Here is a 17,992-nt window from a genome sequence, read left to right on the forward strand (position 1 = left end):
AAAAAAAAAAAAAAAAAAAGACAATATGAATTCAATTAAAGCCTATCATACACGCCTCTGATTGAAATATCTTCCCTAACTCCCCCGAGGTAACCAGTATCTGAGTTTCATATTTTTCAGTGCACTTTTATGATATAGGTTTTTAATTGATGCTTTTTTTTTTGCGGTATGCGGGCCTCTCACTGTTGTGGCCTCTTCCGGTGTGGAGCACAGGCTCCGGGCGCACAGGCTCGGCGGCCATGGCTCACGGGCCCAGCCGCTCCGCGGCATGTGGGATCTTCCCAGACCGGGGCACAAACCCGTGCCCCCTGCATCGGCAGGCGGACTCTCAACCACTGTGCCACCAGTGAAGCCCTGATGCTTTTTTTTTTAAGGTTAAAGTGATTCTTTCCTGTGTCTGGTTGTGAATTTTTATTTTGAAAAGTTGTTTTGGGTTTTATCAATGTTTTCTGCATTGAGATTGATCTATAGTCTGTGTCAATTGTAAAGTTTTAAACCTCAAGTCCCATATGATTCATATATGATGGTGAAGGGAGTCTTTAAGAAGTAAATGACTGAAGCAATAGAAAAAGATCCTTACGAAAATATTCACTCAGTAAATATGAAAATGCTTAGGGTATTAAAAGTAGTTATTTGTAGGGGGACTTCCCTGGCGGTCCAGTGGTTAAGACTTTGCCTTCCAATGCAGGGGGTGCAGGTTCGATCCCTGGTTGGGGAACTAAGATTCCACATGCCTCGCAGCCAAAAAACCAAAACATAAAACAGAAGCAGTATTGTAACAAATTCAATAAAGACTTTAAAAGTGGTCCACATTAAAAAAAAAAAATCTTAAAAAAAAAGAAGTTATTTGTAATTACTTAAAACACTATTTGGTTTTACTAATAACCTCCTAATTTCCTTCCTTTTTGATTTATATGTAAGATCATTCTTAAATTAATAAGCACAGTCAAGTGTTAAATGTACAAAGCTATAATGTTCACTGAGAAATACAAACTGGTCTGTCAAGTGCTTTTATATGTGTAATGCTCTTATATAGTCATTCAGAACACTGATTAGGAAAAGGATGTAAGTGAATATATAAAATTGTGATTTAGGCACAAGTGATTTTTAACCCTTAATGCTTTTTGTTTAATTTCAATATCCAAAATAGATAAAATGTGGTAAGGAGGATAAAAATCTCACTGCAATCAAATTTTCTCACCTTAGCATAACTATTATCACTTTATTTCCAGACAAGTTTTTACACAAACTTTGGCTATTAAGTCATGGATCTCACCGCATGAGACAAAGCCCAAGTGCCAACTTTAAATTAATTTTGGAATATGAAATTCATCCATTGATTTTTAAAGTAAAGTAGCTCAAACACAAGCTAAAATGAACTATATTTTATATTGAAGACCAGTAGTCATCTTAAAAAAAACAGTTTTTTTGTTTTTTTACAAAATCAACTTTCATTATTCTTTCTACAAAGATCATCTAACTTTTACTGAATTTACCATTTCACTCAGTTTTTCAGTCTTTTACTTGGTTTTTAAAAGTCTCTCATCAGGATTTCCCTGGTGGCGCAGTGGTTAAGAATCCTCCTGCCAATGCAGGGGGCATAGGTTTGAGCCCTGGTCCAGGAAGATCCCACATGCCGTGGAGCAACTAAGCCCGTGTGCCACAACTACTGAGCCTGTGCTCTAGACCTGCGAGCCACAGCTACTGAAGCCCGCGTGCCTAGAGCCCGTACTCCTCAACAAGAGAAGCCACTGCAATGAGAAGCCTACGCACCGCAATGAAGAGTAGCCCCTGCTCACCACAACTAGAGAAAGCCCGAGCGCAACAATGAAGACCGAACGCAGCCAAATAAATAAATAAATGATAACTTTTTAAAAAAAGAAGTCTCATCATAAGCCACAGTCTTTTCTGATATTAATATAAAGTTTAGAAACCTGTTTACATCTACTTTTGGTTTTATTCTGCCTTGAATGAAAATAATCATATTTGATATAAAAAGAAAATTTCAATGATTTAATTTTATGTCCAACAATAGTAAATTATTGATTTTTATAGTAAACAATTGTTTACATGTTATAAGAAAACAATTTATATTTCAAATTTTAACACAATTTATAAATAAATAGAATAAGATTTTATTTAAAACTTTAATTAAATTAAAAATATTTTTTAATTTATATTTCAAATTATAAAATGATTTTTATTGAAAGCAATTTGATTTTTTATTTAAACTCAACCACTAAGAAGTGATACTCTGTCAACTATTTACTTCTCCCCAAAGTTATCATTTTACTGCCCTGTACAGTCAGGGATAATGACCACTTCTTACTTCAGAATGAGGCCTGGATCTCTTAGTTTGACATTTAACATCCTTCTTGAATTAGCACAAAACTTCATCCTTTATCTCCAACACTCCCCTGCTGAATCCTTTAGTACAGGCCCACCGTTCTGGACTATTCACACATGTGCACATGAAGGTCAACCAGATGCCAGATCATGCCTTCCAACACCTGGCTCTGCTGGTACCACGAGGATGCGGTTTCTATTCAAACTGCACATTTACACAGCCATATGTGTTTCTAGACAGTTTTCCATTCTTTTTTTTCTTTTTCTTTCTTTTTCAGGGATTTTTGTTTTGGCCATGCCCTGCAGCTTGCAGGATCTTAGTTCCCCGACCAGGGATTGAACCCGGGCCCTCAGCAGTGAAAGCGCAGAGTCCTAACTACCGGACTGACAGGGAATTCCCAGTTTTCCATTCTTAACCATGATCTTTAATCTCAGTATAATAACAATTTTTTTTAAAAGTGAATACTTTCATAGTAAAACAGCTAAATGTGGAATAGAAAATAGTTTTGATCTAGATCAAAACTGTATTGTTAACTATATTTGGTTGTTCATTAAATTTGCAGACAATGTACTTATGTATAACTTTTTCAATGTTCTTAAGTGTTTTTAGCATTAAGAATTTGTTCTAAAGGTTGAGTGTTGTGTAGTTTTAAAGTATTTAAATGGTCAGGTCAAACAAACACAAAACTTCTGAACACTGCTTGGAGCTAAATTTGAAACCAACCAAATTTCTTAGGTTTGCAAAATTGAACGAGAGAACTACCACTGAGCTGAATGCATGTCAGGAGCAACGGCTCCACTAGAATTAAACCAATTCAAAGTTGTACTTGGACCAGGATTTGCAACGGGTCAAAGTAGCCAAAACACAACATTTAAAAACACATGCTGTACATGTGTTTTTCCATTAAACTAAATTCAGTTTCTGTTTTCAAACCCAAATGTATCTTCAGAACAAGAGATTAGTGTTTCTATTCTATCTTTTCTAATACTGAATTGACCTTTCATTAGAGAGCACATTATTATTTTAAGCTGTGTCATTACTAACCTGATTCTTTTTGCTGACCTGTATCTTCTGTTTCAATCAACCAAGTCATAACTTTTGGTTCATTATATCACTGGCACATGTGTGTCTTTCTCTGTAATCCTAATCCCTCTTTTGCTTACGTTTTTCTCTCAGTGAAGTATAGAAAGTCAGAAGTTGTTATGATTCGAAATAGCTCTTTCATTGCTTGGACCAGTCATTTTCTTACTATCCTTTGGCTATTATTTTTAACTTGTTTTGTATCTTTGTATTTTGCAATGGGGTGGAATGGTACACTTTGAAAGCTCTTCACATGAGAGCCAACCTGCCATTTGCTATTTACCAGGAATGTAAAGTGGATGATGCAGCAATTTGGGGGGTCAGTATCCTCACCTGTACATTGGGAACACAATGCCTGCATGACCAACCCCATATTAATAGTAATACCACCCCACCTTAAGATAGACGATCCAGGAAATCAAAGTAGTTATTGAATGTGAAACACCTATGCACTGGGTGAAATAAAAATACAATCTGTTATCTCTGATAATCCTGAGTATTAAATAAAATTACAGGTGTGGGTATTTTGCAGGTAGAGTTTTAGTTTCCAGGAGAAAGCCTAGTTAAAGAAGACAGTATTGAACCATCCTGATGCTTCATCCTCTACTCCAGATGGTCTCTTCTTATTTCCACTGCTCTCATCTTTGTCCCCTTCTTCTTCTCAGTTGTTTTTGGTTTAAATATAACATATTTGCCGAACAAAGCTTACAAATCCCCTCTTCCTTTCCAACCACTCAACACACACACACACACACACACACACCCCTTCACAACCCAGCCCATTAGACTGTCACACAACAGCTCTAGGTAAAGCTTTTCTGAAGAAAATAGACTCTGCTGAGTACCCTTTATCCTCAGTATACATTACATTACAAGTATCAGTACTGAACTTATTAATGCTTACAATGTTCCCTAGGAGTATATCAGTTAAGCGGGCAAAAAAATATATATCTGGAAGTTTATTATTTTTCCACCAATACATTTGACACCACCTTTGGAGAGCGAACAAAAGGCATACTGTCAAGCAGATAGACCTGGACAAAATGTTACTCTTTGTCCCACACAAGCACAGAAGTATATTTAAGCAAAGAAAGACATTCCATGGCTCTCCTGGGACTTCCTTCCTCAGCTGAATTATACCAACATGTTCACACCACTTGGTTCAGACTGGGTTGGAATTTAAAATGCAGACTTCTATTTGCCAATGCTTCAATCCCACAGCTATAAAAATTCATATTAGGATTGAACCTGGCTTTAAAACATCATAGAACAAATGGAAGTTTATTGGGAAAATGTGTATACACATGAAATTCGTCGGAGATATGAAAATCAGGGGTGTCCTTGTTTGACAGATTCTATACATCTACAGGACAGCCTCAAAGTTGCCGGAAGTCACCTGGTTTGGGATATTATGTTTCAAATCCAGGCTCACTGACATTCATGAAACTTTTGGCAAAACATGGGCCAAGTTTCAAGCCAGCCTGGGTAGAATACTTCTTTCATGTGGAACCTACGTGAAACTCAGTGGTTTGGGCGAGGTTTCTCCTTGAGTTTCACGTTCAAACAAGCCAAAGTTTCAGCGTAAAATTAAGGGGCAGAGGGAAACAAAGAAACAACCAAAAAAACCCAACAAAACACGAAAAAAATGGCTTGCCTAAGAATTTAATGGCCTCTATCGTGTTCCAAACCCATTTCATCCTTTGGATTCTGCAGCTGAACTTGTATCGCCTTTTAGTGATACATTTCTCCCCAGCAAATGCCAAGTCAAGGCTTCCTAGTGTTAAGGAGAAGAGTGTTCTAGAACCCCCCAAGGCAGGGCCGTGTGTGCTCAAAATAACTGGACGATTTCAAGCTTTGACGGTACACACATCACAGAAATGGGACGATTAAAAAGCTCCATATTATGCAGATCTGAAGGGAGAAAGTTAGCAATTAAATGTCCAGCTTTTGGAAATAAAAAATTAGACTGAATAGCTCTAGGTTCTCCTACTATCTCAGTCCCAGTTCTAGAGATCATACTGCATCTGCTCCTAACCTGGAGGGACGTCTCCCATAGCTGACTCCCTACTCCATCCCTCTGAACAGGAGTCCTGCAGCCGCTGGCTTTCTTCCTTGTCAGCAAAGTGCAGAGCACGGAGCACAGCGTATCAGTCCCCACAGTCGGGGACTCACACAGAATCCTGACAGGATCAGGCTCGTTCTACTCCGCACATTCACCAGGACACAGGGACAGCTTGCCAGGGAACATCAAACTCAGTATCTGGCTGAGGACTTAGAAAATATCCTTTGCTTGTGGTGAAGAAGAAAAGAGTGACAAACAAATGTAATATATACATGAATTTTCTCCAAAATAAAGAATTTGACTGAATGGCTAGAAAGTGCTACACTCTGCCTATCTTAGGAAATACATGTTTTTTCATTCCTTATCCCTCATTCAGCAGAAGTTTCACTACCATAACAGACTTCTGGCTACAGAGGATTTTTCTTTTCCTTCTTTTTTTTTTTCTAGTTTTCCTTTTCGTAATTTTCCTTTTTTTTCTCTTTATTTTTTCTTCTTCTTTTTCTTAAATTTTTTTTTTTTTTTTTAACATCTTTATTGGGGTGTAATTGCTTTACAATGGTGTGTTAGTTTCTGCTTTTTTTTTTTTTAACATCTTTATTGGGGTGTAATTGCTTTACAATGGTGTGTTAGTTTCTGCTTTATTTTTCTTAAATTTTTAAAAAAAAGTTACCCGGAAGATGTGTGTTTAAAATGCATTTTTCTTTTGACATATGGTGTGACACCAATAGACTCCTTTGGAAACAAGAATCTCTAAATTCCAAGGACTTCAGTGTCCATGTTAAAAAGCAACGGTAAGTCCCCGAGGCACATGGTAATTTGGAGGCACTCAAGTGAGGGGTTGATAGAATCTGGTCTGTGCACCATCATTTGCTGCTTGATTTTAGACATCTGCTTGGAGGGGAACAGAGAGCTATCATAAAATCTATAATGGTCAGAGAAACTTGCCATAAAATAGTCTTGGCCTCTCAGTTGGGGGTCCCTGTACTAATAAAACCTAACACATATCAGTGAGAGAAAACCAAAGCCCAATAGCTTATTCAAAGGAAATAATATAAAAGCGTTAAACCAAAAAAAGAAAAAAGACTTTTTACTGAACATAGTAAATACTCATAACGAAAGTAAATGCTGTGTTTGAAGTTAAAGTCCACAGATCAAAGTACTTTGCAGAATGTCAAGACCAAGCATAAGGTAGGGAAGGGGGAGGCACAGAAAACTCTCCAAAATATTATATTGTCACATTGGAGAAACCTGCTAGCCGAAGACAGTCAGCTAGTTAAGGAATTCTCAAAACCAAGTCACCGAATTGTGCTAGGAGTATACAAAAAACCAAAACAAACAAACAAACAAAAACTGTTCTCATTCTACGCTAGTAATGAACAGCACAGTGATGAAAGAAGGTACTAAGGTAGAGCAATCTCCTTGTCCTTAAAATAATTACTAATATATCTCCTTTCCTCAGGTAGTTGCATCTTTTTCCTTAAAAAAAGAAGGCCCTTAGAAAGTTAAAAATAAGTAAGCCGTCTAAACAGGAAAATTAGGATGTCTGCAAGGCTCTGGACGACTCTGGCAATGAGGCTTAATTAGCGTTCTGCTGCAGCTCAATCACAGGCAGGTCTGTACTGCAGGTCAACAGGACAGAGTGCGTTCAGCAGTTTAAAATTACAGCCACAGAAATGCACAGATGCTACTGCTGTATCCTGGAACACCATATTTACCTGGAAATCGTTCAGCACCCCCGTTTATTCTCCCGATTAACAAGTTATTTAAAAAACATTAGTCATAAACATATCATAAACCAATAACATCACTCCAGAATTAAAGAAAAATCTTACCTACAGGCAGCTGGGTTCAACAGTTGCTCTGAAGAGAGGTAGGAGTCATTGGCCTTTTACACGTGGAGATTGTTTATTTAGCCCTTTTTAAAAGGTCTTGAACTCCAGAGGTTTAAGATTAAGTCCAACCCAAGTGTCTGAAGGGAAAAAAAAGGCAAGAGAGAAGGCAAATGAGAGACGGAAAGAATCCCAGCTGCTGGGTGGTGCTACTGTTCTGAGAGCGTTTGAGCTATTTTCAGCATTAACAGCAGCCGGGGTTGTCTGCAAGGGATGAAAAAACCTTGCCGAATCACCACAGCCCCCCTCCGGGGAAGGGGGGCGGGACACAAACCAGGAAACCCACAACAACTTGCTTCACTGTGCAAATATTCATTTACATTTTGAGGAAAACTGCCAGCACGATTGAAAACAAAACACAATAAAACATTTCCACTGAAATCTTAAAGAAACATAGTGCTTTGCCATAATCCTCGCGTTTTCAAAATGATCTACCTGGTTTGTTGAAAATAAGATGTTCTATTTATGCCTCATTGAGAGGAAAGACTTTTCTTCTGATAGTTCCTTGCTTGCTTATATGGGTCTTAAAAAATATTTTAGATCTCTCTGGGAGGAATATCTGTTATCATCCTATCCTTCTTAAGACCGAAGACAAATGGTTTATTTCTAGCCCACACCCAAATTTCCAGTTTCATCAACTATGCTATTTTTGACAGCTACTGGGTTAAGCTGTTGACATTTCTTATCTGTTGGCAGAGATTGGGGTCCATTCAGTGACAAGACGCAGACAGGCACCCATTCCCTGCCTCTCCCTCCAAAGGCCAACGAAGAAATATTTCAGATTGGGTCACCAACAATGACTGGCAAACTCTGAGCTTTCATTTTGTTTGCAGAATGATGAATTAAGATCTACAAATTGTATTCATTCATTCATCCAACAAATATTTTTTTGAGTCTACTATCTGCCAAGAACTCTCAGAAGACAACAGTGGACAAAATTAACAATGTCTTTGCCTCAGAAGGCTTACAGCACACAAACGCAGCAAGAATAAGGACAGAATTTGCTACAGACTGTTACAGCTTCTTTTCCACAGGCTATTCAAACCATAGCAACTGGAGATGGAGATCTCTTTCTACTCTGACTGAAGGAAGATATGCGTCATCAGACGGACTCCTGACTTCCATTGCTTCATTATACCTTTTGCAACACCCCTAAGAAGGAAAATTAGTTAGTTCCTACCAAGGAAACACTTAAGTATTTTTTAGAAAAGCCTTTATTCTATGTAGATGAAATCCCTGAATCCTCTCAATTCCCTTTTCTTCATAACAAAGAGAAGGCTTGCGCAGTCAGAAAGTACTGCGGAGAGGTGTAAGAAGATTCTCTGATTTTAGTCCAGTATACAAACCACCTTGATATATTTTATAGTTAATATTATGAAGGTTGGTTACCAGAGGCTCAGATCAAATTCAACTCTTTCCTTGCAACTGATTAGAGAAACTACTGAGGAAAGAAATAGGTAAGGGAGAATAAGAGCTACGGACTTCCAGTTGCAAAATAAATGAGTCACAGGTATGAAATGTACAGTGTGGGGAATCTATAGTCAATAACTATGTCATATCTTGGTATGGTGGCAGATGGCAACTAGACTTATTGTAGTGATCATTTTGAAATGTATAGAAATGTGAAATCCTGTTACACTATGCCGTGTAACAGGAACTAACATCGTGCTGTGGGTCAGTTATACTCCAAAAACAAACAAACTCATAGAAAAAGAGGTCAGATTTGTGGTTACTAGAGACAGGGGCTGGAGGAAAGATAATTGAGTGAAGGCAGTCAAAAGGTACAAACTTCCAGTTAAAAGTAAGTACTAGGGATGTAATGTACAGCATGATAAATATAATTAATACTGCAGTATTTTATATATGAAAGTTGTTAAGAAAGTTAATCCTAAGAGTTCTCATCATAAGAAAAACACTTTTTTCCCTATTTCTTTAATTTTGTATCTATATGATGAGTCCTACCCCTCAAACGAGGGGTCCTACCCCTCGTTTCTGACTGAGTACGTCTGGGAAGGGGCCTGAAATTCTAATCTCTCACAAGTCCCCAGTGATTCTTGACCACACTTGGCGAACCACTGGTCTCGATCCATGCTACTTAAAAGAGTGGTCCATGGGTCAACAACTAATTCTTGGAGGAATTAGAACACTTGGCAAGTTCGCCGGCAGAGATGCAGGCTCCAAAGACTAAGATAAGGACCTAGTTACAAGAACCCTTGTGCAAGGCATGAGTGGGACCGGCCGCCATGTTCACTGAGGTTCTTAAACTCTCCAAAAGGACAGGATTGGTTTCAGAGGCTCGAGCAAGAATAATCTTTCTGAGATGAAGAGGGGGGAAAATGGATGGAAATGTTGGAAGTCAGTCTAGCTGTACATTTCCTTCTCTCCCTCCATAGCACAAAAGAAAAACTGAGATTGTTTTCGGCTAAGTATTTGTCTAATTAAAACAATGTAGCTAAGGCATAGTTGATGTAGAACAAACCATGCTAAAGGGTATTTATGTCTCAAGAAAGGATCTTATTAAATTAGATAACACTCCACTTGTTAGAACCATGAGAAAGATTGGTATTTTAGAGTAGAGAGGCTTCTGGATCCTCTGCCCCACCCTTAAATAAGTGAGCACACTATTTTGAATGATCTCACCAGTTTGCCAAATGACTTCTCACTTTTTCAGGTGGCACCAAAGCCTTGTGGGCTCAAAGGGCTTCCTGAAAATAAAATCCTCATTGTAAGAGAGAAAGGGGACCCACACTGGTAATATTTAAAACTCCCAGTTCTGTATGCAGCGACCATTTGTAGCTTTATGTCTCACAGGTTGGTTGGTTGTTTCAGAAAACTTTAAAATATGTGTAATGCTCAACAGCAGAGAGTCTGGAGCCAGTGTGTCTGGGTTAGAATCCCGGTCAGTTACTTCACTTCCCTGTGCCTCTGTTTCCTCCTCTTTAAATAGGACCTATCTCAGTGGGCTGTTGTGAGGATTAGAATAGCTGTCATTTGAAAGGAATGTAGAAAAGTCTGGCACGTTGTACATGCTATTATTGGTTAAATAATTAAAATATAGTAGAACCTAACTGTGCAGGTTAGCATATATGGCCAAATGTAGTAATTTGTTTTCAGATACCATGATGATTTCTAGGGACTTTTATGTGCATGGGTTCTTGAGTACATGTATTTTGAGGGCTTCTTTGAGAGCTGTTTAAATTTTTTTCCCAAGAGAACTCCAAATTCTCATTTGATTCCTCATCACTTCCTATTAATTGAGAGGATCTCAGTAGGAAGGAAGTGAATGTAGTTTTCCCATGAATATTGTTTTCTAGGTTACATTTTTTCCCCCTCTGAAATCCTTTGAAAAGTGAGTTGCAGTATAAATGTTTGAAGGTTTTCTGGCCATGTCAGTTGCGTAGCATTGTCTAATATTCCAGGAGAACAATGCGTCATTCTCTTAGTCAAATATTTTAGTGCTTAGGGAGAGGCAGCACAACTGTCTGAAACAGTGGCATGGGTTTCAAAGATGTACCGAAAGGGCAGTCAGATTCTCATACTATAGAGACGATAGACATCAGATAACGCTGATCAAAGGGAGGGATAGACCCCCAAAGTCTGGCATGTTGAATGCAAAATGAAGGCTAGATTAAGTGTACTAACATCTTTTACACTTGTCTGCTTAGACCACATGAAACAGAGTGAAGCATGCTCAACAAAACTGGTGATGCTTGGAAGCATCATGCCCTTAGTGTCAGCAGGGCCATCCCCAGGAACCTCGGTGTTACACGTGAGGAACAGTGAATAAATGCACCGAGTGGGGAAACCCAAGCCCGAGAGGTGAGTGGTTTCAGACCAGTCACGCAAGCCCTCCTCACTCGTGCCCTGAAAGGGAGGGAGAAGAATTGAGCTATAAACCCCTTCCTAACTCTAACATCTCAACTTTTGCTTGGACTTAACAGAGATTCCATTTGGCCGTTCCCCCTCGCTCCCATAATCTACATCTAAAGTTGTCAAATCATATGTCCACTTATTTCTGCTTCCTGGTTACCAATGTGAAGCGAATGTGTTTTAGGAGGTGATTTGCCATCTCATGTGCCATTATGCAGTCTGGGACTGAATTTTACCAAATAAGGTGAGAGTCTGAAGGAACGATTAAATAACCAGTATCAAATACACGATTCTATAGAAATAACTTCTTAACACCTTTGTTACAACTCACTTTTCTGGTTAAAACCTTATTGTTTTTAATCTTACTGTCTGAACTCTATATGTATTTAGCAAGTGCCTCTGCTGTTTTATATAACCATGACTAAGCTTTTCTTGATATTTATATGCCATTGAAATTGAGCATATGCAATAGTTGCTGCATATGGTAGAAAAATCGTTGAGATAAACCTTCGTAAAGGGGCCTATTTAAGGCTCTGCACGACCTGCTATCTTCTCACATCTCCACCCACATCTCCTACCCTCCTTCTAGCTCCATTTCTTCCAGGTTCTCTGGTCTTTTCTCAGTTCCTGGGATGGGCCGTGGTCAGGGCCTGTGCGTGCATTATTCCCTCTTGCCGGCCGCCTGCCCTGCTCAGCAGTGGATTCGTGCACCCTTCAGCCCTCAGCTGAAGTGCCTTTTCCTCAGGAAGGGTTTCCCTGCTCCAGCCAAGGTCAAGCTTTTTTGTTGTTGTTGTTGTTGTTGTTGTTGTTTTTTGAGTATTATTGCTTTACAATGTTGTGTTAGTTTCTGCTGTACAAGAAGTGAATCAGCTCTGTGTGTACATATATCCCCTCCCTCTTGGACCTCACTCCCACCTCCCCCCATCCCACCCATCTAGGTCGTCACAGAACACCAAGCTGAGCTTCCTGTGCTTTATAGCATGTTCCCACTAGCTATCTATTTTACTCACGGTAGTGTATATATGTCAATCCTAATCTCCCAATTCATCCCACCCTCCTCTTCCCCCAGCCCCTGTGTCCACATGTCTGTTCTCTATGTCTGCGTCTCTATTCCTGCCCTGAAAATAGGTTCATCTGTACCATTTTTCTAGATTCCACATATATGCGTTAATAGAGGACCTAAAAAGATGGAGAAATATGCCATGTTCTCGGATTAGAATAGTCAATATTGTGAAAATGACTGTACTACCCAAAGCAATCTACAGATTCAATGCAATCCCTATCAGATTGCCAATGGCATTCTTCACAGATTTAGAACAACAAAAAAAAATTTTTTACAATTTGTATGGAAACACAAAAGACCCCGAATAGCCAAAGCAATCTTGAGAAAGAAAAACAGAGCTGGAGGAATCAGGCTCTCCAACTTCAAATTATGCTGTTTTTAACTCTTGAAGAATCACATTCCTCACATTCCCTCCAATGTCAAACGTTGCATTTGTTTGAGTGATTGATTCATGTATTTCTCCTCTTATTTCCCCTTCTCATCGTACCCCTGACATGTGTGTTGTATTTGTGCCTTGCACAGAGGAAGGGCTCAGTGTGCATTTGATTAAATAAGTCCTGCTCAAGGCATTAAGCAACACACGATGGCATTTTTGCTGTATATTAACGAGAATTTGTAAAATAAAAGTATCTTGTAAAAAGCAAAAACCCTGTATTCTAATTAAGCAGCTGTTTCCAACCAAGAAGATTCTCTGAACTGTATTGCTTTGTAGTTACGTATTTAATTTAAAAGCTTTTTGAAGTATCAGATAGCACTTGTTTTCCCCCTCAGGATATCATATATTCTATTATCTTAATAATTTGCATTTATCTTCTAAAATAGGCTTGAAATAAATCGTTACCTGCATTCTCGCATCATCTCTCCAGACCTTTTACAGAGCCATGTAATACACCATTAGGGTGTATTAATCACTCACTTGGGGGTCCCTGATCAAAAATTTCTTTTGATTAGGGTTGTTGGAGAGAATGATATATTTGTCTGTATATTGCTGGACAGTTATAACCACCTGGCTCCCTACAAGCCATACCTGATATTGTTTATAGGTACCTGATGAGCAGACAGACAGGCAGACAGACATGAAGTGTCTCACACCAACAGCACTGCCTGGTCAGGCCATTGTCATGCCTGTGACTTGAAACCCTTTCCCATGTCCATACAGTGCATTAGTTATAAACACACAAGGAACGACTAGCCATTGAGAAACTGGGAGATTTGTGATCTTGTTCTCTGGCAAAGGAGAGGAAAGGAGAGCTTTGTGTGGCCTGGGCTACAGAGCAGAATCAGAGACTGGCAGCTGGTTTTTGCCCTTTTGCCTGGCAAGAGGCTGTGTAGCGCTTTCTTCTACCGTGGGCACAGGGACGCCAGTTATGGCCTAAGCATGTTTGAAGATGTACTGTTTTGTATATTCTTTTCATACATTTGTAAAACACTTTGAAGGCATCAAAGCACAGCATGAAAAGTATTTTTTCTGAGGCATTTAAAAAACAAACTAATTAACCCAACAATCCTTGGCACATTTCCATCGTTTCTATGGCCACAAAAGTTAATTTTGCAAGGACAGTCATACATAAGTAATACACAAAATGTTAGAAAAGTTTTCTTGAAACTCACAGAGATGAAATATGAGTGAAGAATAAAAAGGAAGAGTTGACCAGCATTCAAGGGTTAGAAGGAACTACAGATTCGTTATATCAAGTGTATAAGAAAAACATCTTCCTAAAATGAATGCAGGCTAGAAATGGCAACCTTCAGATATTGAACATGTTAATATTTTCTGTGTTATCTGTCCTCTAATCCGGACCTTCCTACCTCTTTGTGCGACCTGTTGGTGTGTCCCAAGTGGGTTACAGATGTTGCTGCAATATTATCCCTTCAGTTGTCACCTGACCAGGCCATACCTGGGGTGGCTGGAGCTTCTGGACCAGTTGCCTCTGGCTATTAGCAACCTCATCTGTTTACCTCAGTGCCAGACATAGAAAAGTTTGGGTGGGAACGGTCTAACCGGCAAGGTCAATCTCCTAAACATAGCAACAATAGTCTTATTAACAGAAAGGAAACACAAGAAATAAGATGGTATGGGAGAGGCATGTAAGAAATGTCAAGAAATGAGTAACGATATCTCAATTTTACAAAAAAGGGAGAAAATCACCGTTCAGACTCCAGGCTGAGCCAGGACTGGCCTGGTCTTCAGAGGAAGGTGCTAGAGGGCCTCTCCTACCTGCAGCAGTGGGTAGCTTGTGTTCAGGCAGAGGGGTGGGGAATGGACATCTGAGTCAAAGTAAATGCACACATTTTTACCTTCTAGCGAGTTTCCTCTTTTTCTCAGCAAGGGTTTCTTTCAGGGTCATTTTCGAATGAAGTTTCCCTCTGATACATTTTATTTTACTATTTCCAGGCTCATTATTTCCAGAAATAAATAGTGTAACACAGTCCTGGCAGACACAGTTTTCTACCTGTGGAGGATCCATTTTTGCTTTCAACTTTGCTACAGACTCCTGGTACCACGTCTATTTAAAAACTTACCTTCTCAGATTCCCTTGCAGTTTGTTCAGGCTGATAAGCTCTGCAGGCAAGACATTTCACACGCGCGATAATAACACAGAACCCCCTGAGAAGGCTGCTCTGCCGTTTGCCCTTTAACCTGGCATTGCTCCTCTAGGCTGATGGAAACGCAGATGCCCTTCTGGGAGGCACCTGCTGAGGCAGAGTTGAACCCACCCTGGACTTCTCGTTGTTTCAGGGAAACCAACCCCTCACCTGGTTAAAGGTAATCTGTCGCTTGAAGCTACAAACATACATGACACAACCATCTAAGGACAACTTTCTCACATCAGGCTGGCTGAAAGATAGCAGAAAACAATTAGGCCGGCTATTAAGATGTCATATACGTGGGACTTCCCTGGTGGTCCAGTGTGGCTAAAAGTCCACACTCCCAATGCAGGGGCCGGGTTCAATCCCTGGTCAGGGAAATAGATCCCACATGCCGCAACTAAAAGATCCCACACGTGGCAACTAAGACCTAGCACAGCCAAATAAATAAATAAATATTTTTTTTAAAAAAGATATCATGTACAAAATAGCTTCGGAAGTTCTGAAAATACTTCTGGATATCAACAATCAGCCCGCACAAGAGTTGCTGCGTTCAGTTTCAGGCCCCTTATCATTTCCTAATGGATTGAAAATTGCAGTGAAAAACAGAGCTGATATGTTTGAAGCCCTTGGAGCTGCAGCATTTGAATCTTTTTGGCTTTAAATAAATATAGTCAAGTAGTTGGCTCTTTTTTCTAAAACTAACATTTAATGATCAGTGATATCAAGAGAAATAAGAATATCATAATAACATACAGGAAATACAAAACAGGAACCCATTGTTTATCCTGTTCTCCGTGGACATTGCCAGAGCATTGTTCGGAAAACTTTGAACAGGGTCACTTCAATGTAGTTTACCGAGCTTTCAAAATCTAAATTGAATGATGGAGTTTGTCCTTGTTACAGAAAAAGTGATTTTGAGAAAATATTTAAGGCTAGGGATGTCTTGAGTTTGAGTATGAAATGACCTTAAAGATTTCTACTTATGATTTCTTAAAATGGTAAATGCTTTCCGTCATAATTGACGCAAAAGCATGTTGGATTAGGAAGCCAATAACTTTCCAGTTTTTAAACAAAACTGAAGATACACACACGATGTGGAAATTATTTTAAGCGTTCTTGTCTCATGGCTTCTGGTTAAGTATCATAAATTGAGGAAATGAATATAAATTGCAATACATTCCATTTTATAACAAGCAGTCACGTGTAAATATTTTCTCTTTCTATCCATATCTGTGAAGAACACGATGGCTGAGAGGAAGGTTCTGGAGGCTGTCTGCCACCATCGAATCTGACTCCACTGCTTCCCATAGCATGGTTACTCGAAGCTCCTTGAGCTCCAGTTCTCGTGTTAAGAAAATAAGAGCTATTGTAGTACTTGACTCATCTGATTGGTATGAAGATTGAAGGAGTTAATATACGCAAAGCTCTTAAGACAATGCCTCGTACACAACAGGCGTAAGTGTTGGTTGTTCCTGTTGTTATCATCATTTTCTCGATGATGCATGACAGGTAGTTGAAAGCATGGGCTTTGAGGATAAATAGTCCTTAGTTAATTTTCTGGTTGTGCCCCTTATTCACTGCTTAGTTTGGGCATGATCTCTGAGTCTCACTTCCCTCAGCTGAAAAGTGGGGATATCATTAGTTACCATAGAGCATTATTAAGGGGATTGAAGAAGATACTGCATGGAAAATCACACCTGGCACACAGTAACCATCAGTTATTTTTAAAAATCGGGTAGAAAAAAATTATTTGCAAAAGTATGATCTTTGCAAACACGTGTACTTTCACTTTGCTATGGGGAAAATGAAATGGATAGGCACACTGAGATACTGAATTTAATTTCCTTAAATTTATTTCAGATAGCTCACGTTCAGACTTTTATGGGGTTTAAAATTTTTTTAATTTTAAAAAAGCATTCATGGAATTGTCAAACAGCTGGATTAAGAAAACTCCCATCTTTGCTAATGACTTTCTCTATGGTTGATATTTTCCTCTTTAAAGCAACAGCATTATCATCATCTTATTCGGTGAGTAGAAGGTGGAAGAGGAAAAGATATTAGCATTAAAAGGAATAACCCAGAAGAAGCAAAAAAGAATTGACTTTGTAAGCTCCTGTGAGCGTCTATCATTCCCTTAGCAGGTGGGAGGAACAGTTATAATTCTATCCATCTTTGCTAAAAACAAACATATACTAACTTATATCCATTGACTACAATTCTGATGAATGATAATTGAAGTATAAGTACCGCTATTATAGTAATAATTACATTTTGCAAGAAAAAGAATCAAGGTTTGGAATCAGGCTTAGCTTGCCTAGTGACAAGCCCTGTCACTTTTAGCAAGTTACTCAATCTGTCTGAGCCTTGATTTTCTTATCTGTAAACTGCAGACAATATCCCCTACCTTTTGGGGAGCCTTTTGAGAGGATGAAATGAGACTGTGTGAAAAACAGTTAGTTAAGCACCTGTTGTGGAAGGATGTTTGATGTATTATTGTTGCTGTTTGCTGTCATTTTCCTACTAGACTGTAGGCTCCTTGAGAACAGGCTTCCCTTTAAAAACACAAGTATCGTCTGTTCCCAGCACAGTGTCTGGTCCCTAGAATGTACTGAGTGACTATCTAATGAAACCATGCAGGGATACCCTGCATGAGAAACTGAAACAACCACAATAATACATAGAAGGCTTGACTTGTTTAAGTGAAAGAGCTGAGAGAGACAGGCATTGACCAATCGAACTTCTGTTCTGGGGAAGAGATTTAAGTAAAAAGTAAATAAAAGATAACCTTTTCCTCACACATTTGGAAGGGAAAGATAAGCTCTAAGGAACAGAGAAGTGTTGTCACGGTGATCATTATGCTACCTGAGGGGATTGTAAATAGCATCTTTAAATAAGGCTATTTCTGTATATCACCTATATTTTCTTCCTTTGTAGAAAGATGGTAATGACCTTAGTCCATGATTTCTGTGAGTTGTTGTGTGATTTCTTCTTTGAGTCATAGGAGTTTTTATGTATAACTCAGATCTTCTGATTTCTCTTTGATTCCCCCTCTGCCCCCTCCCACATTTTCTCTTCCCTACATTGCGTGC

General features: G+C 39.0%; 1 protein-coding gene across 5 annotated transcripts in view; it reads right to left on the bottom strand.

Annotated features, from left to right (window-relative positions):
- Window positions 1-17,992, bottom strand: part of SORBS2 (sorbin and SH3 domain containing 2) — a 322,092-nt gene that overhangs the window by 168,483 nt on the left and 135,617 nt on the right. For 4 of the 5 annotated variants that reach the window (XM_007466541.1, XM_007466539.1, XM_007466546.1 and 1 more), the window contains one exon: window positions 7,322-7,458. The gene's annotated coding sequence lies outside the window, so the exon portion shown is untranslated. Of the gene's footprint in view, window positions 1-7,321; window positions 7,459-7,813; window positions 8,037-17,992 lie in introns of those variants that run through there. The other variant, XM_007466543.1, reaches the window with a different exon arrangement.

The sequence above is a fragment of the Lipotes vexillifer genome, unplaced genomic scaffold (genome assembly GCF_000442215.2).
Source record: "Lipotes vexillifer unplaced genomic scaffold, Lipotes_vexillifer_v1.1 scaffold951, whole genome shotgun sequence".
NCBI classification, from domain to species: domain Eukaryota; kingdom Metazoa; phylum Chordata; class Mammalia; order Artiodactyla; family Lipotidae; genus Lipotes; species Lipotes vexillifer.